At 43.9% G+C, this 23952-nt stretch overlaps 1 protein-coding gene across 2 annotated transcripts in view; it reads left to right on the forward strand.

The window, feature by feature from the left end:
- Window positions 1-9163: 9163 nt before the first annotated feature.
- Window positions 9164-23952, forward strand: part of Itprid1 (ITPR interacting domain containing 1) — a 152663-nt gene continuing 137874 nt past the window's right edge. For both annotated transcript variants that reach the window (XM_048786427.1, XM_048786425.1), the window contains exon 1: window positions 9164-9525. The gene's annotated coding sequence lies outside the window, so the exon portion shown is untranslated. The remainder of the gene's footprint in view (window positions 9526-23952) is intronic.

The raw sequence follows: 23952 nt of genomic DNA on the forward strand, positions 1-23952 counted from the left end.
GCGGGGGGTGGGGGGCAGCTCTGCCCCTCAGCAGGCCACTGGGCCTGCTCTGTGGATGGTCACAGTTCTGTCTACCTTGCTGCGCAGGGGGAGGGGGCGGCTCTGCCTCTCAGCAGGCCGCTGCTCCTCTTCTGCCGGTGGGTCGCAGGCCCGCCTACCTTGCAGGAGTGATTGGAAGCTCTTCAATTAGATTTTTTAAAATCATAGAACAAATGTATTCCTATGGAAGACAACTCAGGGGTAGGCAAGGGTTTGGGCTCTCCCCATCCAGAGCCAGCCCCATTTCATTCCTGGTACACTTTGCTACAATGCTGCCAGGCCTAAGAGTCTCCTGTTAGAAGGGTACATCTCTGACTTCCTGGGGCCTGTTCCTTGTAGCCAGTGTGCTGTGGCTGAACTAAATGGATTCCCTCCCTCATCAAAGACATGGCTTCCTTGATAGTTTTTGCCTAACTCTATGAAATACTCCACTTCTCTTCAGCACCCCAGCTACCAAAGATCAGTTCTGATGCCTGACAATTTTGTAATGGCCATAATCTTGCACTTGGAAGACATACCTCTACCTTCCAGTTTGTTCTTCCCTTAGCCTCTTGGGCAGGGGGCCTGTGAGGGCCATGTGCTCCACCCAACCACCACATCCATATAGGCAGATAAAAGCAAACTCTAAGCAACAAGACTTCCTAGACTGTTACAGGCCCTCCATCCATTTACTCTTGAACCACTGACTTCACATTCTTGACCCCATGTGTGACTCTTATCATTGCCTCTGGTATCCTTTGGCAACAAAGATCTGACTCGTTTTATTTCCTGGTCTTTAGCTGGTCTGTGCCTATGGTTTTCTGTTCCTGTGTGTTTCCTCCATCGTAACCCCATAGCCTTATGGAATTTCAGCTGTGGCCAAGTAAACCTCTTTTTCTTTAATCCTTGTTGTGGAGTCTAACACTTTGTCTATAAATGTTGTTTGGGACACATACCACAGCAAATCATGAAGTCCCAGACACTCTCACACTGCCCAGACCTGGGGAATTCAGTGTGGTGGGAGAAGACAGTCACCATCATTGCCCAAAATAGAGATGAGAGGTGAGGAGATGATATAGCTGACACTGAATTTACATTAGCCCCCACTTCAAGCATCACCACCGCCCTGCCCATACCTCTTCTCTTGGAACACAGGGTAATTTCAGCGTATTGCCAGCCTCGTAAGTCTAAGAGTTAGGGGTGGGCAGGATGAGCAGGCTTGCCATGCAGACAGCTTTGTCAGCATCAGGCAATGCTGATGGTCCTCTGTGTGGGTTTCCACAGCTAGGATTCTCCTCCTCCTTTAGGGGACGGGGCTGGTAAGCTGAGGTACCACAGAATTCTGCCCAACTAGTAGCATGACAAATTCTCAGAAGATTTCAGAGAGTTTCTTCAGGGAGATCCTTCTGATTCCTCTCACCCACTGGTGGTGTGAGTCAAGTGGGAAACCTTTCCAGAAAGCAGTAAGAAAAAACAAACAAACAAACAAACAAAAACAATCCTCCATACAGTTTTTGATCCAGAAGTTTTACCTCTAGGAATTTGTATTATAGAAAATTATCAAACAAGCACATAAAAGAGCAACTGGGTAATTGTAAGAATGCTTTTGGCAGAGTTGGCCGTAAATGTCAAAGACTTTTAAAGAGGGAGAAGGAAGAAACAGATTTTAATGTCTCACAATATGGAATTGGTTAAATAAACCATGTTCCATCTGTAAATGGAATACTATAATACTATGCAACTTTTAAAAATTATTTAAATGTGGTCCTTACCCTGGAAAATGTTCCTGTTGTATTGTTAAGTTAGAAAAAACAGGTTACCAAACAGTATCCTTTTAAGGATATGCATTAAATGTCAACAGTGGTTAGCTGTGGGTGGTGTGATTTCAGATGACTTTTAAAAATTATTTTTGTTTGTGTTTTTTTTTAAGTCATCTACAAAAACATGCATTACTTCTGTAATAACAAACGACAGTCAAGGAGGAGAGAGATGAGTGGAGTAACTGAACGCCCAGATACTCTGACACTGCTTGGTGTGAACAGTAGGAGACACTCTGGAGACCCTGACACAGCATCCTGGGTCTTTGAAATATTTGTCCCCCAATTAAGTTGGGCAGAGAAATTAGCATGAGAACCTCATACTTGCTAGACATCACCTGGTATGATTTCCTGGTGTTAGTGATCCTGGGTCCATAGCCCAATCTTCATGTGGGGCCAACCTTGAGAAATGAGTTTTCAAGAGCCCTGGGTTGTGAGTGGAGCGGTCCTTCTCTTTAGCTGAAGCATCTGCACAGCGCCACCCAGAGGACAGTCAGGAAACCCAATTGGTCCTGCAGCTGTTAAGTCTTCTGTTCTGCCAGATAGATGACTTTTCTGATCTCAAGAAGACTGTACTGTTGTTCTCTAATCCACTAATGTCAGAGTCTTTCCCCACCCCGACCAAACCATGCCCTGCAAAAATCTCCTAGGAATGTGTTAAAAACACAGTTTCAGGGATTCCATCCTAAAGGGAGTCAGAAGCTCAAGGGTGATGCCTGGGAATCTGTTTTATTTATTTGTTTATTTGTTTGGGGGAGTGGTACCAGGGATTGAACTCAGGGGCACTCAACCACTGAGCCACATCCCCAGCCCTATTTTGTATTTTATTTAGAGACAGGGTCTCACTGAGTTGCTTAGTGCCTCACTTTTGCTAAGGCTGACTTTGAACTCTCTGTCCTCCTGCCTCAGCCTCCCAAACTGCTGGGATTACAGGCATGCACCACCCCACCCTGCAGGAACCTGTGTTTTTAACAAGCCCCTTATGTGACCTTGTGCAGACTAAAAGCTGGCAGGCAGTCACCCACTCATCCCCACCCTCTCTATGTCCCTGTCAGTCCCCCACTGCTGATCTAGTTTCTTCCTTCTCTCTGAAGCAGGTGGTGGGGTGGGTGGAAAATTAGACAAGCTGAATCCCATCAACAACTTTATGAATGCCTTCTTCCATTCATTCCCACTGCTAGACGCTGTTGGTAAATGAATGAGGTGCAGCCAGGACTTCCTAGGAGTATGCATCTAGAGGAGATGCAGAGAGTAAATGCAAAATAATTGTACAGTGTGGTCAGAGAACTAGCAGAGATCAGAAGTGGAGTGAGCACCATGAAACCTCAGATCAGGCCCAGAGGGTACAGAGTATTCAGAATTGGTAAGAAAATCCACAAGTCCAGAACCCCAAGATTAGGAAATCAAGGGGATGTAGAGCGAGTAGGAGAAACAGCTCAAGCCCATTTAACAGCTGGGAATAGAAAGGAATTGGAATTAAATAATTTGTGGTCACACAGAGAATTAGAGAGAGAGAGAACTCTTCATCTCTTTACCAGTAGAACATTGGCTGCCCAGCTGGATCTTAGCCATTTTGATGCCAAGGATCCCTTTGAGAATTTGATGGCATGGACATGTGCACAAATACACACACTTTGGAAACCATTGTACAGGGTCTATGGAGCCATGGAGCACTCCCAAGGTTCATAAGAGGAAAACTCATTAATCCCCAATAAGAAGGAGAGAGAGGCCAAGAAGAGTTCGCTTGCAAGGAATTGAAATCTAAGAAAAAGATTTTCCCCATTACTGAGAGAAAATGCCTTCATGAAGGGCAAGAGGAAAACAACAAAAGGAGTAGGCCGGGCATGCACCACCAGGAGGACGTCCAAAGTGATGACAGCTGACGTACTGGTCGTATTTTGGGATCTCTCCTCCACTTGCACATGTGTTACTTAGATACGCTGACAACAGCCCACGCAGGAGATCACGGACTCTCTTTCCTACTGGCGTGATGAAAACTAGACAATGTATGTTAATGAAACCATTCAGTGCCTTTTCTGAAGGATTCCAGAACATTCTCAATTGCCTCTTGGTGTACCACTTCCCCTGCACGGGCTCGGGCATCTCCGCATTGCCTGGAACTGTGGTTCATCTGCTGTCAGGCCCTCACTCTGTCAGAAGAATGATGATCATCTCACTCTCCCTGACATACAGAGGCTGTGAGTGGTGTGACTGGTGGCCCTACTCAGATGACAGCTGAGGTACAGCAGACTCCATGCCTCAATTGCAAGAAATGAGGAATAGAAGAAAACCAAGCAAAAAAATAATTTGGGTCCAGGGCCCTAAATTCAGGTAGCTTGTCTCTGCCAGTGCCCGGCTTGACATCTAGTTTAAGGCCAAGTTAAAAAGCAGCTGAGAATGTTTGCTCAGTGCAACTTGGCCATTTGAAACCTCCCATAGACAGGGCCTTCAGTTCCAAGTCCTCTAGGGTATCACTAGAACCCTGGCAGAGACCTTAGGAGAATCTGTTCATCAGCCTCTGTTTCAAACCTTACAAACTATAGATGATTATTATTTCTGCCTAACAGGTGAAGAGAGTGAGACATCTGCCATGGGGTTTTGCACCAGGAGTTTTGGATTTGTGGATCTGAGCCTCAACTTCCTTATCTATGGGAATAAAAATGGGAATAAAACCTATGTCAGCCAAGTTACTCTAGAAATAATTCAGGCATTTTTATCTAAAGTGACAACTATACATCAGCTAGACAGTAAATGCTCAAACAACCGTTTGTTCTCTGAACTTACTGACCCAAAGTTACTTTTCCAGAAACATGGAGCCAGATGTTACAATGGCTAGTCCTGCAATCATCCCACATATTCCTGCCTGCCTGCTCTGCATCTTCTCGAAGCCATTGTGGAAAGAGCTCCAAATTCCCATCTGGAGATTCGGAGATTTCACCTTTCATGACAAACATTCTTGCAGAATTAATTCACAGCATTGCTGAGGTGAGGTAGTGGTGGATGTGAGTGATTTTTTTTTTATAGTGTTACAATAATTTATCATCTTCTCTGCAGCAGCCGTACTCTGGCTGGCAGCTCTAAAAACCCTACAGCCGACGAGAGAGCAGTGAACAGAAATATTTTCAAGAGCAGATGGGACGTACCTTCAAAACGCAGGATTGTCCCACTGAAACTGGGACATCTGGCAACCCTAAAAAAGCCCAAACTAGATGAAATAAAAATTATGAGATGGAGAAGCAGAAAAATATGTCTTTGCATTGATTAGCAGGGAATGTAATTAATCTCCTTCAACTCCCTTTTCAGTCCTGCGGTGTAAAACAAGGAGAAATCGCAGTCTTACTGGGTCCCCCTGTGACAATTCTTACGTGATAATTTCAAAGTAGTGTGAGTTTTAAAACTTCATAGTAATACCTCCCCTTCTATTGCCTGGAACTGTCCAGGGAGTGATAAAATTCATGCCTAAACTTCCTCAGTGTGCTGCTTTTCTTATTAGCCTGGCCAACAGTGAGGGGAAAGAAGGTTCATCTGACTAGAATCAGGCCAACTAGAACAGTTTTATTAGGAAATTATAGACTCAGATCATTTTTGTCGTTATATGTTTTTATTCCTGATCTCTCCCTCTCTCTTGAATGGAACCCGGGGCCTTGAGCATGCTAAGGTTCACCACTGAGCTACATTTTGTTTTGTTTTTGTTTTCTTGGGGGAGAGGGAATACCGGGGGAGAGGGGATTCCGGGATTGAACTCAGGGGCACTGGACCACTGAGCCACATCCCCAGCCCTATTTTGTATTTTATTTAGTGACAGGGTCACACTGAGTTGCTTAGTGCCTCCTTAAGTTGCTGAGGCTGGCTTTGAACTCGAGATCCTCCTGCCTCAGCCTCCCTAGGTGCTATAGAGCTGTGTTTGTATAGGGTAAAGAAGCAAGAGGGGAAACCAGCCTAGCTCCGAGGGAAGGAGGCAGGACCTTGGTTTTCCCCCTTCCCGCTGTCCTTGTGTGGTCTTGCTCGCAGCACCCTGCTCTCCTGTCACTTTGTTACCATGGCTGCCTTCTATTCAACTCTTAGGCTAGTGGGAGTGTGACCATGTACACTTTCTCTCCTTCCCCTGTTCCACTCAGACCCAGCAGAGAGCCCACAACACTCCAGTGGCTGAAAACTGCAGTGTTTGCAGATGGGTCCAAGCTGAACCCCTCACCCTGACCGGCCATGTAGGTTCTGAAAAAAGACTGAGATGAGGGCTCAGGGTCAGAACCCAGCTCACCACCTCTAGTAGACACTGACAAGGGCAAAAAGCAAACCCAGGAGGTTGGTGTGGTGGCACACACCCAGCCACAGTGACTCGGGGTATTGAGACAGGAAGACCCCAAGTTCAAGGTCAGCCTCAGCAATTTATCAAGACACTGTCTTGAAATAAAAATAAAAAGGGCTAAGGATGCAGTGCAATGGTTGACCACTTTCCTGGCATGTGAGAGGGCTTTGGTTTTAACCTTAAGTAGAAAAATAAATAAATAAAAGACAAAAAGAAAAGGAAAAAAAATCTAACTTAAGAAATCAATCATTTGATAACCAAATATTTGCTCTTTATGAAGGTGTTTTTAAAATTTTTTAACTGTAGATGTACACAGTACCTTTATCTATCTATCTATCTATCTATTTATTTATTTATATGTGGTGCTGAGGGTGGAACCCAGTGCCACCTCACACATTCTAGACAAGCCCTCTACCACTGAGCTACATCCCCAGCCCCTATGAAGTTGTTTTAAAATATGAATTTCCTCACTGAATTTTTGTTTCTTTTCTCAAATGTTTTTATGCCCACTTCTTGTATTTGTATTTGAGAAACTCTGTGAACTGAATTGTGCCCTCCACTCCCCACAAATTCATTTGTTGACACTCTTTCTCCCAGAATGCATGACAATGATAATAGTAAAAGCTGAAATAAATCTACTTTGCAAGCCGGGGTTAAAGCTCAGTGGCTCAGCACTTGACTAGCATGCTGGACACCCTGGGTTCTATCCCCACCACTAGTAAATCATAGTTAAGTAGCTAAATGAACCCCAGGTGGACTCCCACTCCACCATGCGGTGGACTCCAAGTTCATGACCCGTCTGCGTGACCATGGAAACCACACATGCGTGTAAGCAGCTCTCTCCTCCCAGGGGTTCTTCCCCAGGCCAAACCTTCTGCTATTGAGCAGTGATGAGAGGTAGAGGACTGGGGCTTTCCTCAGCCTCTACCACATGTGAGCTGTGAAGCCAGAAGCCTGTCTCCATCAGCCTCAGTTTCCTTATGTGAACAATAGGAAATTGTGAGAATTAAATAAGATGATAACCTCAAAAGAGATTTAGGAGTTGTTAGTACCTCACAAGCAACAAATGGAATGTAAGTCTCAGTCAGAAAGCTCCTCAGGAGTGATATAGCCTATTTTCTCACTTTGCAAATAAGAAATGTGATCATTTTGAGGACTAATCCTGTACTCCAATCCTGAGAGAGAACTTCCAAGGGTCTGGCTGAAGTGCATGATTAAGAGAGGAGTTGGGGCCAGTTTCCTCATTAGGCACAGAAGGTACCATATCCAGCGCCCACAGTACTTTCAAGGCCATTAAAAAAAAAACCCTTTTTCTTTTTTAATCATCAGAAGGAAAACAAATGAACTTTTAGGTCAAATAAAATATTTCAACTTATAATATTAATAAGTTTATCTTTATACCAACAAGGTTATAAAATGTGAATGATTAGTGCTATTTAGGGGGAAGGGGCCCACTAAGGTGAAAGTGCCCAGGGCCTATGAAAGTCATACTGTAGGCCTGAGAGCAGAACCAGGTAATAAAAAATACCTTTAACTTCCAAGAGAAGCATCCTGTTCCCTTGGATTAATTCTTACTCCATCATTCTTCAGCCATGCTTGGCTCTCTTGTGTCCCCCTCAAGAAGTGGCCTCTTTCTGGAGTTGCTGGTCACACCCTCCACCTCCACCACCATCTGCACTCAGCAGACACACTGATGACATTCACCTTGTGGTTGTGTGCCACCATAGCCTTGGTTTTAGCCATTTCTTTCTTCCTTGTCACCCTGGCCCTGGCATTTTAATCCCTGGTTCAGTTGACCATGTCCAAAATTGGCTCAGTGCCCATGTGTGGTGCTAGAGAGAGCTTAGTGGCCGAGAGCAGGGATTCTTGCCTTGAGTTGGAAACTCAGCACAGTCACACACTAGCAGGGTGGTATCTGCCTGGTCAGTTAACATTTTTGCCTCATTTTCTTCATCTGTAAAACTGGAATAACAGCAGCATCTATTTCACAGATTCTTGTGGAGATTTCTCTTTTTTTGAAAATGCACATGTGTATAAAAACAGAGGAAGCACTATGTGAGTGAGAGGTATCGTGGCCATTCACTGTTTTTATTAATATTATTATGGATCAATTTCTAGGCCCTAAAAATACAGAGAGCTGTTTGAGGAGCTCACAATCTAATAGGAAATAAGCATGCAAAGATAAATAAAAGGATGCTTTTAGAATCCCGACCCTCCTTAGCAGGGGATCTTGAGACAGTGATTTTTGTGGCAGCAGTGTGACTGGACCTTGGAAGTGGGCAGGAAGAAGGTGGAAGGAGAAGGAGAAGGTGGCGTATCAGGAAGGTTTCCAGACTCAGTCCCGAATGGCAAGTTAGGTTTGCTGATGGGTGAGGATATCAGTGGGGCCAGGGAGACATAAATCCCTTCCAGGAAGAGTGTGGGAGAGATGATTAAGAGAGAGAGCTGAGCCATGCTTGCAGGCTGGCCCTTTTCCTACAAGCCACTGGGGACTGGAGAGTCATCTGCTTAAATGCATACAAGAAGATCACAGCTGGGCAGGGTGGGGAGGGCAGGGAGGGCTCATGGGAGTGGGCTCTGCCATTGGTCCAGTGCCTCTGTTCATTTAGTTTTAGCGAGAATCCATCTGGGTACACTGACCCTTGGTATCTGACCACCCCTACTATCCAATCAAATTCCGCATCCTCTACTCCCCGTATCTTACCACCTGCCCTGCCCTCAGCAACAATCCTGTGGAGTCAGTTTAGCCAGACCTCCCTTTACTCCTTTTTGAAATTTTCCACCCACTGACCCTCCCCCCAGCCTGCCCCTCCTTCACTAGTCTTGTATTCACACAGCAAATTCAACCTCTGCCCACCACTTGGAGACTCCACTGCAGCAGTCTCATACCTGTCATGCAATGGGCCCACTGCCTTCAGTAAAGTCTTCCTTATTGACTTTGACAAGAGGCCAGAAATTTTTTTTTCTTTAACAAAAGTCAGTAAACTACCATGAGCATGAGCTGAGAAGTCTGGGGCTGGATCTAAGGCAGAGGGGGGTGTGGAAAGGGAGGCTGCGGGGCCAGAAACGCAAGGCTTGGCAGGGCTTGGTGACAGATTGGTCGTAGGAAGAAAGGACGAGGGAAAGATCGAGGGTGATTGATTCTTGGTTCTTAGCCTGAGCAGCAGGACTGACGGTGATGATCTAAGTGAAGACTGAGGAGGGAAGGAAGAATTGTCAGTGTCTCTGGAACACATGCAGAGATACCTGGGAGGCAGCTGAACGGAAGGGTGTGCTGCTCAGAAGACAGAAGAGAGACCCAGCCAGGCAACCGAGGTTCTGGGGATTGATCAAGCCTGGAGATGACGGCAGAAGCCCATTGGAGTAACTGAGAGCACCCAGGTGAGGGGACCCGAGCCAGAAATGTAAGGAAGGTGAATATTCACATCCCACACATCCCACATCCCTTCCTCCTCATTAGTTTGTCAACTACTCACAGACTAGAATCATGTCTTCACCATTTTTATTCTTTACAGTGCCTTCATTGATCAAGCTCTCAGAGTGTCTCCAGCCCACAGAGTAATGACCCATTTAGAGATCTTCCTAGAAGCCCAGCTGTACTCTGCAGTGTCTGTCTACCACCACATTATAATTTGGAAGATGTTGTCCTTAGGGTCCCCAAACTATCCATGACAAGATCGCTACCCATTGGCATTGCTGTGTATGGGGAGAGGGCTGGTGGTTTTCTATAAGACACACTTGGAGGAGGCTCCAACATCTCTTGCCGGCAGGGGTGCACAGCTGGAGAGTTAGGATAAAGTTGGGAGGATGAGATGACAGAATAGCTCACACAATTTCTTGTCATCTCCCTCATCCACAGGAATGGTAGCTTTGGGTTCTCAAACAGAGGCATAGACACAATTGCCACAAGTATCATGCGACATAAATACAAATGAGAGTGCACTAGAGGAAAATGTATAAGGGTGAGAAGGCCACAATAGTGCCACATTCTGCATATTTATAAAGGTGGGGGGGGGGATTATATAAATTAGAAACTTGCTGGAAGCCAAGTAACTTCATTAGACTCCAGAGATAAGTGCCTGTTTGCTTTGGTCTCTGTTCCTGCTAGCACCCTGGAAGGGGTGGGGGGAGGGACCTCCAGGGCCATCCCTCACTCACATCCCTCCAACAGTGCTCAGCACATAGCAGGTGTTGAACAGTAGTTGTTTCATATCTCTGGTTGTATACATAGTATACTCACACCAATTTGTGTCCTAGAACAATCATCACATTCAACCATCATTAATTACCCTATGCCCCCTCCATTCCCCTCCAACCCCTCTGCCCTATCATTCCATGTTATATATAATTTTTTAAAAAATCAAATAGTTGTTGAATAAACACTATTCTCAAATGTGTGCCACACAGCCCCTGGCACATAGGGAGATAGAACCTAGTGCTCAACAAGGGATTCTTGCTCCTGCCTTCCAGGTGCTTGTAAGACTCATTCTAAGTTTGAATAGTAGGCCTCTGTTTCACCTTCCTGACATACACTCTAGACCTGATCCTCCTTAAAGACACTAATACCTTGAGTTTCCGCCTTTCATCCCTTCCAGTCACATTTGCTGGATCCTGTGTCTCACCCTTTAGTCTTCCACTTCCTGCAGGACAATAACGTTTTGCAATAACCTACTGAGATAGGGACACCTGCTACCCTTTTTTAGCTAAGAGACTCTGGAAGTTAGCATCTTACTCAAAGCCTTGGAGTGATAAGTGAGTGTGACCCCTCTGCCGCTGTCTCCCATGTAAGTCCATGATCCTTGGACAATCATCTTTCATCAGGTCCCCAGGAAAGGATAACGAGATGATCAACATGATGTCCTTCCAAAAAAGCCTGTCTATAGCTTGCTTAGAGTGGAACACTGGAAATCCATGGAAAGAATACTCATGATCAAGAGAGTCAGGTCCAGGTCCAGCTCTACACTTAGCACGTGTGGGACAATTTTCTGTACCTCTCTGGGTCTCTGTTTTCACTTCTGCAAAATAAGAATAATAATCCCTGCCCTTTCTGCTTTATAGGATTTTTGAAATAATTAAATGAATAATGAAAGTGAAAAAGCTCAGAGAATTGTAAAGGTGGCATGGTATAAGAGGTTTTTCTTTTTCATTATAAAAGTGGACAGTAATAAAATGAGTTCCATTTCAGATCTTTAAAGATTGAGTCACACTATCCATCATATGTTCATTTAGATTCTAAATTGATTTTTTCTAAGAGGCATTATGTATGTTTAAACTGCACTTCATGTACTTTTTTAATCAGCCACACTGAATGTCTTGCAGTCCACTCTGGCAGAAATAATTCATGGCCATTGTCATTACTTCAATAAACAATGCTTTGAGGGCTTAAAACACCACTGAAGGTAGAAGGGATATTTGCCAAGGAATCCTTTGGTCCATAATCTCCCCAATTGGCTCCTTGTGCAGTTATATGAATGGGCAAAAGGACAAGGTTCTTGGATCTGCGACGTCTGAACTGACTCCTGCCAAGTGGCAGGGACAATTTTAGTGCCGCTGAGAATCTGACTGCTGTTTCCGCCTACTCCCGCCTTCCTCCTTCCTCCTGTCCTTGAGCTCGCAGATGCTGCCTGCCTTCTGCTCTTTCCTTTACCAGTTTCTTGCATTTCCATGTCTCCTTGCACCCGTTTTCCTCACTCCACATTCTCATTAGTGAGTTTTCCTCTTTATCCCTCCCCCACCCCATACACACAGTCACAGATTACTCGGTGTCCCCAGTGGGTCTGTGCTCATCCAATGAACACGGACAGGCACAGTCTGGGAGCAGCAGGGGCAACTTTCCTTCTCTGAGCCCTCATGATGCTAACGAGAAGAACCCTTTCCAATGGGACCAGGTCTTCACTCTCCTTTCCGTCTTCTCCTTGGACTTCCCTGGACTTCATCCTTCAATGAACTCGGCACCCAGTCTGTCCCTTCCTTTCTACCCATTCACCCAAATACACTCAGAGTGAACTTTCTTAATATTAAATCTGACCATGCCACTTCTAGAATGCCCCAGTAACTCCAGATAAAATCTACATTCCTCAGCTTCACTTTCTTTCTTTTAAATATATTTTTTAGTTGTCAGTGGACCTTTATTTATTTATTTATTTGTTTGTTTGTTTGTTTATTTATTTATTTATTTATATGTGGTGCTAAGAATTGAACCCAGTGCCTCACACATGCTAGGCAAGCATTCTTCCACTGAACCACAACCCCAGCCCCTCAGCTCTACTTTCAGGATTGCCTATCATTTGGCTCCCACTCAGTGTTCCAGACTGGCTCCTCATCAGCTACCCCTGGAGCACACACTCAATGTCAACCCTTGATGTCATTGCAAGTGAATGACTGAGTGAAGGCTGGAAGCTCAGCATTGAGGTGAAGGGTGGTACAGTAGAAAGGGTAGGGGTTCGGGGTTAGGACTGTGGTAAGGCCTCAGCTATTTATTTATGGTATTGTGGCCTGCTTTCTGTATGTATTGGAAAATCTTATGTCCTTCCACACGGGGCTTGGATTAGGGAAAGGGAGGGATTTACCTTGGACACAAAAATTAAGGGGGTATTAAAAAATTAAATGATCAAGAAAAAAAATCTTAATATGCTGTTTTAGTAAAACTAAAGTTAATTTTAAAAATGATTCGTAATAAAAAAGTTTCAAGATTGTAAATAAAGCCAGTATCTGACTCTGCTCTTACCATCCTGCCTCTCTCACTTCACCGGGCCCTCCTCACAGGATTACCAGGAAGACTCAATGAAAGGGTATGGTTAAGCCCAGTCTAGTGCCAGGTCCTTCACTCCGATTTGACTTCTCCCTAAAACATAGACACCACCTGTGGCTCACGAACCAGTGTCTATCTCTAAACTCTTATTGATCTGCAATGTACAGAAGTTCAAAATGTTTTTACGTTTTCATATGTACTAATTGCACAGTGATTTTATGTGTGTTCAATCTATTTCCAAATGTGACCTTTTATTTGGTATGTCTCTAGTTATTTCCTCTCTTTGCATTTTTTAAAGTATTGTGGTTTATGAACGTTTTGGTGAGTAATGAATTGGGAAATAATTTTGTAACAATGCTCCTTCCTCACAGATGGTTTAAGAAGTACTTCTCTGAAGTTTGAGGCATACCAAAAGCCCTGTGGTTTTCTGGGACTGATTCATTTGTTCCTGAGACACTGAGAGGTGCCACACTGTGGGAGGATGTGGGCTAGACCATACCAACGCCGAGGAGCCCAGGATCATTGTATTCTATGGAAACAGTGCTCCCTGGTGCTGGGATCTCAGCAGTCCTATGAGGGTCGTGCAGCAGCCCCTACCCGTCCCCCGCTGCCACCCTCCCGCCCTCTGACCCTCTACTCTGCAACCCTCTCACTACTTTTTAGGTTGGTTTTCATTTTTCCTTTTGTTCTTTGTTTGCTGCTGCTTTCATCTGGACAATGTGTCCATCTATTTATCCATCCATTCAACACTTATTGAGCCTCTCAGTGGGAGGGGGACATTCACAGGTGTTTGGAGTAGTAATGAATGACTCTGACATTGTACCAACCCTTGAAAAGCTTACAGTCTGTCTATCAGAGAGGCCAGAATGAACTATTAAGCAAACAAATATATCAATTACAAACTGGTAAGTATCGTAAAAACTAAACAAAGTGATAAAGAATAAGAGACTGAGGCTTACTTACGTAGGGTGCTCAGTGACGCCTGAGGACCACAGCTCTGAGGGATGACAAGGTCTTAGCCATGCAAGTAACAAGGGGGAACTTTGGAGGCACAATGAAGGAGCTACATTAAACCTTTGGAGGTGGAGGAGCCTGCTATGCTCCAGGACCCAAGGGAGAGTAGTGTCCTAGACAGAGGGTGACACATGGGTACAAAGTTGGCACGGTGGCTTACCACATCATGCAACGTCTACAGGCCACTTGTGCTCATTTGAAGTGCAATGAGAAGTCTGTCTTCTGTTCTATCTTTGAATTGCACATTGTTTGACGTATTTAGTGGAATTAGTGTGAGTCAACTCATCCAGTTAAGCCTCCTCTCGTTGCCGCAGTAGACTGTTTTTACCTTCAAACTTGCACCACTGTCCTTCAAGACTGCTTATGCTCACACTCTCTTATTTTTTTCCACACTGATCTTCTCTTCCAGGGAAACCCAGACTGGGATGTCACAGTCAGCTTGGAATCAGTGATGGGTCAAGGGACAACAATGGGACCCAAGCTGAACCCAAGCTGATTACTTCCCCGAGGTTTATTCTAACTGGAACAAAGAGAAAAGGTTAGATTCTTATGCGATTGGAATTCAAATTGCCTGTGGCCACATTCCCTGCCTCACAGGGAAAATGTGTGTGTTCCAGGACATAATGAAGTAAAACCAGGCAGGTTCATGCCAAGGATGAAAGCCATTGATGATGTCGAGGCACAGGTCTTGGGCCCCTGCCCTTGCACACTGCCCTGGTCCCTGCATCTGTACATTGCGCCTGAGCACTCTCAGAAATCCCTGGTACTTCTTTTTTTGCTTAAGTTCATCTGAGTTCAGGTCTTGTGTAACCTGTAACTAAAATCACATTGCAAGTGCAGCTTCCCAGGCTCCTCACTGCTGGCAGCATCTGTCTTTTCCATATTCCCCCATTGCCTGGGGCTTCATCTCCCTCAACAATTTAACACGGTGAAGGAAAACCCAGGTTTCTCAAAGCAGGTGTATCAGAACCTTTAGACCATTGGGACATCAAATTTCGCCATCTCTCATTTTTTGAGATGTCCTTCATCAGAGCAAAAGTGAAGGAACTGGAAGATCATCAGTCAGATTCTGTGTCATCTCTAAGAACAAATGCATCATCTCTTCATCAGTATACAAATGCGCCCCCACACATGCTAAGGTGCTGTCTTAGGAACGTGTAGAACAGTTTTTCAGTTGTTGCTTTCAAGACCAAAGGAAAGTTGCTTTCAAGACCAATGCTTTATAAATGAAAGACTTTTGGGGGCGGCATTGGGTCAGGTTAAATATCTTTAAAACCATCTGGAGCATGATTTCCTTTCTTCTTAACAATTTCTTGGTGCTATTTTTCTTTAAGCTCAACTGTAGTAGGGAAAAAAAGCCCTAGAATTCAAGCCAAAAATCGGTGTGAATCCTGACAGCAGGCTCCAAAATGCCAAGTGGGAGTGAAAGAAAAGGAAACACTGACTTTTTCCAAAGCCATATAACAATTCATCCCTCAGCAGATACCCATGTGGTCTGATGCGTCTGAGTTTTCAGAGGCTGGCCCGGGCCAGCAGGAGCCGTTTGTCTCGGTGGCTGCGTTTTGTCTTGTGCCCATCTATCCATCTCCTTCTACCACTCTGAATCTGGTGACCTTTAGGATTCGCTGCAAAATCCAGATGTTCAATCTGGCTTGTAAACCCCCGGAGGACTAACTATTGGAATATTGGAGAGGTGCATGTAGATATTTTAAACTGCAAATGATAAGTTAATGAGGAGGACGGCTGGTGGGAGTGTGGGAAGGAATGATCTACTGCTAGAAATTGGATTTTCTGTGGCTGATTCCACTTTGGGGAAGAAATTCTTACTGTTAATCCTAGAATGATATGGCTGATAAAGACGGTCTTATAACTATGGAGGTAGGCTCCAGTTTAAGAAAGCCATTTGTATCAAAATCTCAACTTCAAATGCATTGACCATACACTAGTTATTTGAATTTCAAGATGTCAATTAATATTTTTTTATCAAATGATTCTTGTAAATATCTAGTTTCTCTAGTACCTTTAAAATAGGTTGCTCATGATGACATACACATATTAGAAGAAAAATACACTTTGAGGAAGTTATAATTGCATATCCTCTGAAACTGTCAGCTTGAGAGGCTTAATCACATGGCTGTCCCCATAGTGGTTTGATAAGTGGCTTGGTTACCCTTGACCTTGAGAGGAATTCCTGTGCTTCTGAAGGTCCCTGTGGCTATGACTGAACTTAAGGTTATGGTTGGAGAGTTGTTAAATATGACAGATTCTGAGAGCTACTATTAAACTGATAAATTCCTAAATAATGTTCCCCAAATCTCTTTACCACCTGCCTTCACTTAGTGGGGGAAGAAGCCTGGACTGGGAGCAAGAAGCGTGAGTTTAGGATTGAGCTCTAGTGTCAACTGCCCATATCAACTTTTGATAACTCATTTTATTTCTTAGAGCCTCAGGTCCCTAGATTATAAAAGGAGAATAATCCCTGCCCAAACTCTGTCATCACAATATTTAAATGCAATAATATATGTTCAAAATGCTTCCTACTTTATGAAATAATCTCACCAAGGTTAGTTACCATTGTTTTTAGTTGATCCATGTAAGATTGATGTTCTCTCTGCCAGGAATGGCTTGAAGCTGCACCTTTAGAAGTTACATGTGGCTATCCTAGCAAGAAGCATAATTCACTCCATATTTTTTAATGGAGAAACTCTAATAAAGGGATAGGTATGTGGTAGGGCCGAGGGAACAATCAGAAGTGTAAGAAACCTAGAGAGGAGCAATAGTGAGAAGCCATTACTACGTCTATGGCCACAGGGACTGACTGAGGGGAGGGATGGGAGGAGATAAGTTCCTGGAGCCCAGAAAAACTGGGGTCATGGAAGAGCCCTTCACCCATAGGAGCTGGCCAAGGCTCAGACCCTAAGTAAGGGAAGAGTAAGAGAATCAATTCCCCAATCTCTTCCTCTTCCTGCCATTGTGTCTCCCATTGGCCAAATCTCATGGGAAACCAGCGGATTAGGGATTCTTGGTGATGCTGTTTCAGAATAAGATTGGAGTAGAGCATGCATGGGGACAAAGGAAGAATGACCAGTTCACCTGGCTGGTTCCTTTTTTTTTCTTTTTTTTTTTTTTGTGGGGGTACCAGGGATTGAACTCAATGTCACTCAACCACTGAGCCACATTCCCAATCCCTATTTTGTATTTTATTTAGAGACAGGTTCTCACTGAATTGCTTAGTGCCTCACCATTTCTGAGGCTGGCTTTGAACTCGTGATCCTCCTGCCTCAACCTCTGAGCCACTGGGATTACAGGTGTGTGCCACCACACCCAGCATTGGTTCCTTCTTATTGCTTCATTCTCCCCTCCTCAGAATGTCTTTCCCAACTCCTCCATCTAAAGGACCTTTGACCAGCCCTTTGCTGGATACAACTCCACAGTCATGTATTTTCTTTGTAAATCTTCATTACCACCTGAAATTATCTTACCATTTCTTTGCTGGGCTGTATATTTGTCTCCCCTGCTAGAAGGTACATTTCATGAGGCATGAAACCTGTGAGTTTCATTCACTTCCCTAACTCTAGAGCCTAGTATATAACAAATGTTTGTTAAATAGTGTGGAATGTAGAATGATGGCAGGTTATTGAAGAAGACAGACAAAGTCATCAGATCAACACCTGAGCTACAACTGTGTTGGCAGGAATGACCTTTGCCCCTGAGCCCTGGCAGAATCCTCAAACTTTCCCATTCTAAAGAACTTAGACTGCCACTCCCTCCAGGTGCCCATGCCACTGAGGCAGTTCTCTTGATGGCATTTCCTCAAGGACTCTGTTTCCTTATTGTTCTTTGCACACGGCAGCTGGGATAGCTCTTCCACCATAAAGCATAAGGAAGAACCCAGGCCACTCGGATTTTCTATTTGCATCTGGTGAAGTCAGGACTCTGCCACTTCCTCTAATAGTCCTTATCATTTGGGCTCCAGGAGAGAACTTCCTGTTGCATAGAAACTACTGCCACCACCACCCCCCCCCAACTCTTGGAGGAGGCACAGCATTGGAAACGATGCTAGTGATTCTTAACACTGTCTAAAGTGCTATAGGGATTGAAAGTATTTGTGTAGTTGTCAGCTCTTAATCCTGACACTATCCCATGAGAGAAATGTTATTTTCTAGTCTCTTAAATAAGGAAGTCGAGGCCCAAGGAGGTTAGGTGAGTTGTCTTGTGGGTAAATGGGGCCTGTTCTCAAAGCTGGTCCCCCAGAACCGGTTCCTGTATCCATGTCACTGAAAAAAACGAGCAACACTCCAGGCAAGACTGTCCCTGAGAAGGAAAATCCGTGGTTGGAAGGCCTGGAGAGTCTCGCCTGGCAACTGGCATGGGTTCACGTAGCATCTGTTAGTTGATCAGGCAGCTTGTCAAGTCACGAAGGCTTGGGAGTTTGGATTCACGCTTAAGTTTAAGGCCTAACCCTGGCACACATTTGCTTTTGATTTTAGATAAGTCACTTCTCTTGAGTCACCATTTCTTCTTTTCTTGAGTGGAATTATTAAAACAAAACTCCCAGGTTCATTCTGAGAAGTAAACATTTCAGTGAGTGTGGAAGTGTTTGCTGTACAGGAGGCACTCAAGGTTAGCTCTCCTTATACACCTACCTTCACATCCTCTTTATAAAACTGGAGAGAGTGAAAATACTAAGTCAATGCAGTATTTACATAATAGCTGCCTCTGAGCTACAAGGAGCTTGGCAAGCCCAGGCCAAGCAGGAGCTCTCTGCCCTGCTCTCCGACGGAGATAGGTGATAGCCGGGTACTTTTGTCTTAGTACTAAGCTGGTTCTGCTCATCAATCTTGGGTCTCCCTTTGTTTGTTCAGTATCAGCCATGTCTATGACCTTTATTTTGGGAGGTACCAGGATTGAACTCAGGGCCACTCAACCACTGAGCCACATCCCCAGCCCTATTTTGTATTTTATTCAGAGACAGATTCTCACTGAATTGCTTAGGGCCTCACTAGTTGCTGAGGGTGGCTTTGAACTCATGATCCTCCTGCCTCAGCCTCCAGGGCTGCTGGGATTCCAGGTGTGCACCACCACACCCGGCTGCCTATGACCTTTTATAAATGCTCTTGAGCTTTAAAATGTGGAAAGAAGTTGGTGCCCACAAGTAGAAGGAAAAGAGAATCCAAGTTTCACTTGAACGTCTTGGAGAACTTAAGGATAAAGTTTTCTGCCCTTTCATTGTGGTCACTGTGCTTTTCATGGATTGCCATATTTCATCCTCACTGCCACCTTGTACAGGGGTAGCACCATCACCTCCACTTTAAAAAAGAGAAAGCAGCGATTAAGAGAAGATAGCTTATTTGCCCCAACTTTCACCATGAGCAAAGTGTAAAACTAGAGTCTGAGCCTCGTCACTGGTGCTTGAGATTGCCCAGTTAGTTTGCTGAACTCTATTTTGCTCACTTGGCCCAACCTCTGTAGTTTGCCCACCCACTGTGTGCAAAATGAGGAGACATGAGGGATAGCAAAGAGGCTTGATATAATAAGTTCTTGATTCCACAGGGCTGTCTGAATGTAAACAAAAAGAGGACAGGAAGGGAACAAAGTATTCCACCTTTGTCCTCATAGAGAATGTGTCTTGAACTCTCCTCAAGTCTATACCTTTCACACAGAAAAAGAGAGAATATTCCAGATCCTTAGCATGGCTCTCCCATTCCCTGCCTGCACTTTTCAGCTTTCTCTCTAAGGCTGAAATACAGATCCTGTGGCTCCTTCTGATATGGGCCATGGGGACCCAGGTGAAGCAGAGAATGGATGGGTCTCCTCCTGCTGTTCTTGCTCCACTGCAGTAAACAGCTACTGCGTCCCCAAGGGAAGCGGACCTCACCGCTGATGTGAGCATAAACAGCCAGGCTGCATTCTGCGATGACAACAGGAAGTCCTTGCTGCCCAGGAGGGCAAGTAGACTTTGCAGTTAATCAAGCCGCCAAGTGGACATTGTAGTTAATCAAGTCCAATACTGTGGCATCAGCTGTATTTGAAACAAAAGAAGGGCAGAGGTACCATGCAAAAGGAATGGCACGTAAAGAGGAATGGTTTTGCAGCGAATTATTATTTAAAATAGAAACCAGAGAGATGGGAGTGAATTGGTTTGGGTTTTAATACAGGTCAAGGCTATTTGAAGCGTTCACACAGTTACTGTTGTACGGAAAAATGGGCAGTGTTGGCAGTCTATATTCATTCAAAGAGAGGTAATACTACCATCAGAGCCTGGGAAATTAGAATAAGCTGTCTTGGAAGAGTCCCTACTGCCTGACTTGAAAAGCTCCTAAAATGCAGGACTTTCGATACTAAAACCAGGAACTACTTTGGCATATGGGGAAGAAAGCGGTCACCCTACCCCCACCCAGAAGGTCATAGAATAGTAATTTAAACCTTCCTAGTAATGGTGATCCTGCCCACATTTTCTCCTAGCCACTGCTGTCTGCAGAGGGCCTGCTGGCATGTAGATGTTAATCTGGGAAACCCATTAACACAGTAATGCTAAGCACTGTTCCTTTTTACCAGGCCCTCTTAGTAATGTTTTCTTTCAATGTTTTTACATAAATGCTCAGCATGTGAAGTGTTTAGGTACCCTGGCAACCATGCAAAGGTCTGAGGCAGCACAGGACAAGGACTCTTTTCTTTCTAGAGCCATAATTCCTAACTTCACAGCAACAATTGGACACAGTACCTTTATTTATTTATTTTTATGTGGTGCTGAGGCTCGAACCCAAGGCCTCACACTTGCTAGGTGAGCACTCTATTGCTAAGCCACAACCGCAGCCCCCAGGACAAGGATTCTTAATAGATGATAATAGCATTATTTAAGTTTATATCAGAGGAGAATAGAACTAATACATTAAAAAAATTGATCAGTGACACAAAGAAAAAAATCATATAATTTATTTTTCAGAATGCAGAAAAAATTTGCAAAAAAGGACAAAAAATGAGGGTGAAAAGACAATAAAGGACAAACATAATGACCAATTTACAAATACTTATTATTTCTAAAGGAAACCCTGGGAAAAGCAGAAAAGGCTGTTATAATCAAAACTATACTAAAAGAACACTTTCTGCATAATCCATGCATAGTCAAAGAAATGAGACATACATCTAGACATTTGGATTAAGACAAACAACTAGGATAAAGATAAAAATCAATTATGATCCAAATAAGAAAAACAGGTTTTCTGCAAAGAAACAAACATCAATTTAGCTCCATTTCTCATTTATAACCCGAAATGCCAGCAGACAAGAAAGTAGTGTTTTTCCTCCTTTAACAAAGTTTCAGACCCAAGAATTCTAGGCTCAGTTGATTGTGAGAAGGCCATAGAAATGCATTTTCTTATAAATAGAAACTCAGAAAACACACCAGAAATGCATCTACCTTTCCCGATAAAATTACTTGAATGTTCATGCTAATGGGCTAAGAGGTGAACCAAAGTTAGGAGCTGAAGAATGAAGAAGTCACACTATAAAAAGAGTGCATTGGGTACCGGCTGGCCCATTCAATAATCCTTTGTCAGAGCATATGCATAATGAATATATGCAGCAGTGGCCATGTCCTTTGCAAATGGCTTCCCCTCCCTTTGCCTGGCATTCTAAATTCTAAAGAGAATCTTCATCTAAATGATTAAGATGTTAACTGTTACATAATCATTCTTTAGATTGACAGAACTCAGAAAATCTGTGACCCTCAATTCCTTATTCTTTAGTTCTAGGCATTAACTAATGCAAAACATGTAAACTGCTGTAAGGGTTAGCTTGCAGAAAAGGAAGAAATCTGTCTAAATAACTAAAGGAACAACCCCAAGAGGTTGAGGACCATTGGATATTCCGACCAAAGAAGAAGAAGAAAAAAGGAGACACACACCCTGGGTGAGGAAGACCCTGGTCAGCACTGTCCATTGCCCTCCTGCTTTTTCTTTCCCTCCCTACAAAAGCCTTTTGCACCCCAAATTCCCTAAGCTGGAGCTTTGAAGATAGTATAGCCCCTTTCATTTTCCAGGGTGCTGGCCCCTGAATAAAACAGATTTCCTTTTTCTGAGAACTGGTTTGTGAGCATTGAGCTTCAGGGCCATCAAATATGTGCACATGTGCACACATACTCGCGCACACAAACACACACGATATTGTGACGTAATAAGAAATAAATGTTTGATCTTAGTTTCTATTTCTAAGAGCTTCTAAAACCCTAAGAATTTCCTGAGTGATAGAGGTGGGAGGACACTCTTTGTCATTCATAATAAGCCCCCTTTCACTCCATACCTGAACTTAAGCTAATGAGGAGTTGGACATTGGGTTAGTCACCAGTGGCCAATGCTGCAATTAATCATGCCTATGTAACAGAACCTCCACAAAGTCCCTAAACAACAAGGCTCCTGGAGCTTCCAGGGTAGTGAATACCTCCAAGGAGCATTTGGGGAGGTCTTGGAAGCTCTGTGCCCCTCCCCGAGACCGGATCCTGTGCAGGTGCTGCTGCTGAGTCTTTATAGCAAAACACTTACAGTAAGTAAACTCTCTTTCCTGAGTTCTGTGAGCAGTTAGAGCAAAATATCAAGCCTGAGAAAAGGTCATGTTGTCACATGAAAGCAGGGAGCTGAAAGTCCAAACCACAGTTCTTGTGTTCCAATGAAAGAAAATTTAAAGTCAGACACAAGAAGTCATGCAAGAGACCTTTATTATAGTGAATGTAAAGAGAAAGTGAGGTGAAAGTAAAGTAAGAGCAGAGTGAGGCTCAAGCAGAGAGCACTCTCAGGAGAGAGAGTGAGCTGTCTCTGAGTAGAGAATGACAAGGAGACAACGCTGTCTCCAAGTTTATTACTGTTCGATGTTTACCAGGAGACCTGGGGCCACCTGCTGCACTCTTTGCCGATCAGGTGTTCAACTCCTCCTTCACGTCAGGAGGTGGGGTCTTTGAACTTAGTTTGTCCTCTCCAGAACTGTCATGGTGGCCTTCCTGTTTAGGGGGACTTCATCTACAAGTCAATCCCATGATAATGTGGACACTGGAGTCAGTAACTGATCAGAAGTTACCTTAGTGCCCCTGGGCTACTAAAGGAATCTCCCTTCCCAGACAAACCGAGACACCTAGAACCATAATTCCTAACTTCACAGCAACATCAATGGCCCTGTCAAGAGTTAGTCCCATTAATCTTTTTCTTTTAATGTATTTTCCTATTAGCTCCTTTGCTTCTGTTTATTTTCTATAGATTAACTACCACCCTTCACTTTCTTGTTTACTTTAAAAGTGGTTTAAAGAAGGCCCTAAAGTAATTGGAAGAACACTTGTGACCTTGCCATGCATTTCACTGCTCAGTGCTAGCTACTACCGAACAATGGGGTCCTCCAGTTTTTAGCCAGTAGGTCAGAGGTATGGGAAGCTTGGATATGTGGCCCCCACCTAAAATGGGAGTAGTTTTATGACTGTCTATAATCCCTGTTACTCTGGAGGCTGAGGCAGGAGGATTGACAGATCAAGGCCACCTGGGCAACTTAGGGGAACCCTACCTCAAATTAAAAGTAATTTTTAAAAAGGGCTGGGAGTGTAGCTCCTCAGTGGTAGAACATTTGCCCAGCATGTATGAGGGTTCAATCCCCAGCATCACAAGAACAAAACAAATCAAAAACCCTGTGAGATCTGAGGATAACCTTAGCTTCAGTGTGTAGATTGAACTAAAGAACACCCAATTAGTGAGAGTTGGCTGTTTGTATGGGGGGGGGGGACAACTACAAGTCTGGTGTCTGAAGTAGAAAGAGATTATAGTTGTGTGTGTGTGTGTGTGTATTCAGTGATCCTTCATATCTGTGGATTCGGCAGCCATGAATTCAACAAATAAAGGATGGAAAATGTTTGGAAAAAACTAACACACTGAACATAATAACTATTTAGCATTCACATTGCATTGGGTATTATAAGCAATGGATCTAGAATTGTTTTAAAGTGTATAGAAGGCTGTGCATAGTTTACATGCAAATACTATGACTTTTTTTTTTTTTTTTTTTATTAC

Source organism: Marmota marmota, unplaced genomic scaffold, assembly GCF_001458135.2.
Source record: "Marmota marmota marmota unplaced genomic scaffold, marMar, whole genome shotgun sequence".
NCBI classification, from domain to species: domain Eukaryota; kingdom Metazoa; phylum Chordata; class Mammalia; order Rodentia; family Sciuridae; genus Marmota; species Marmota marmota.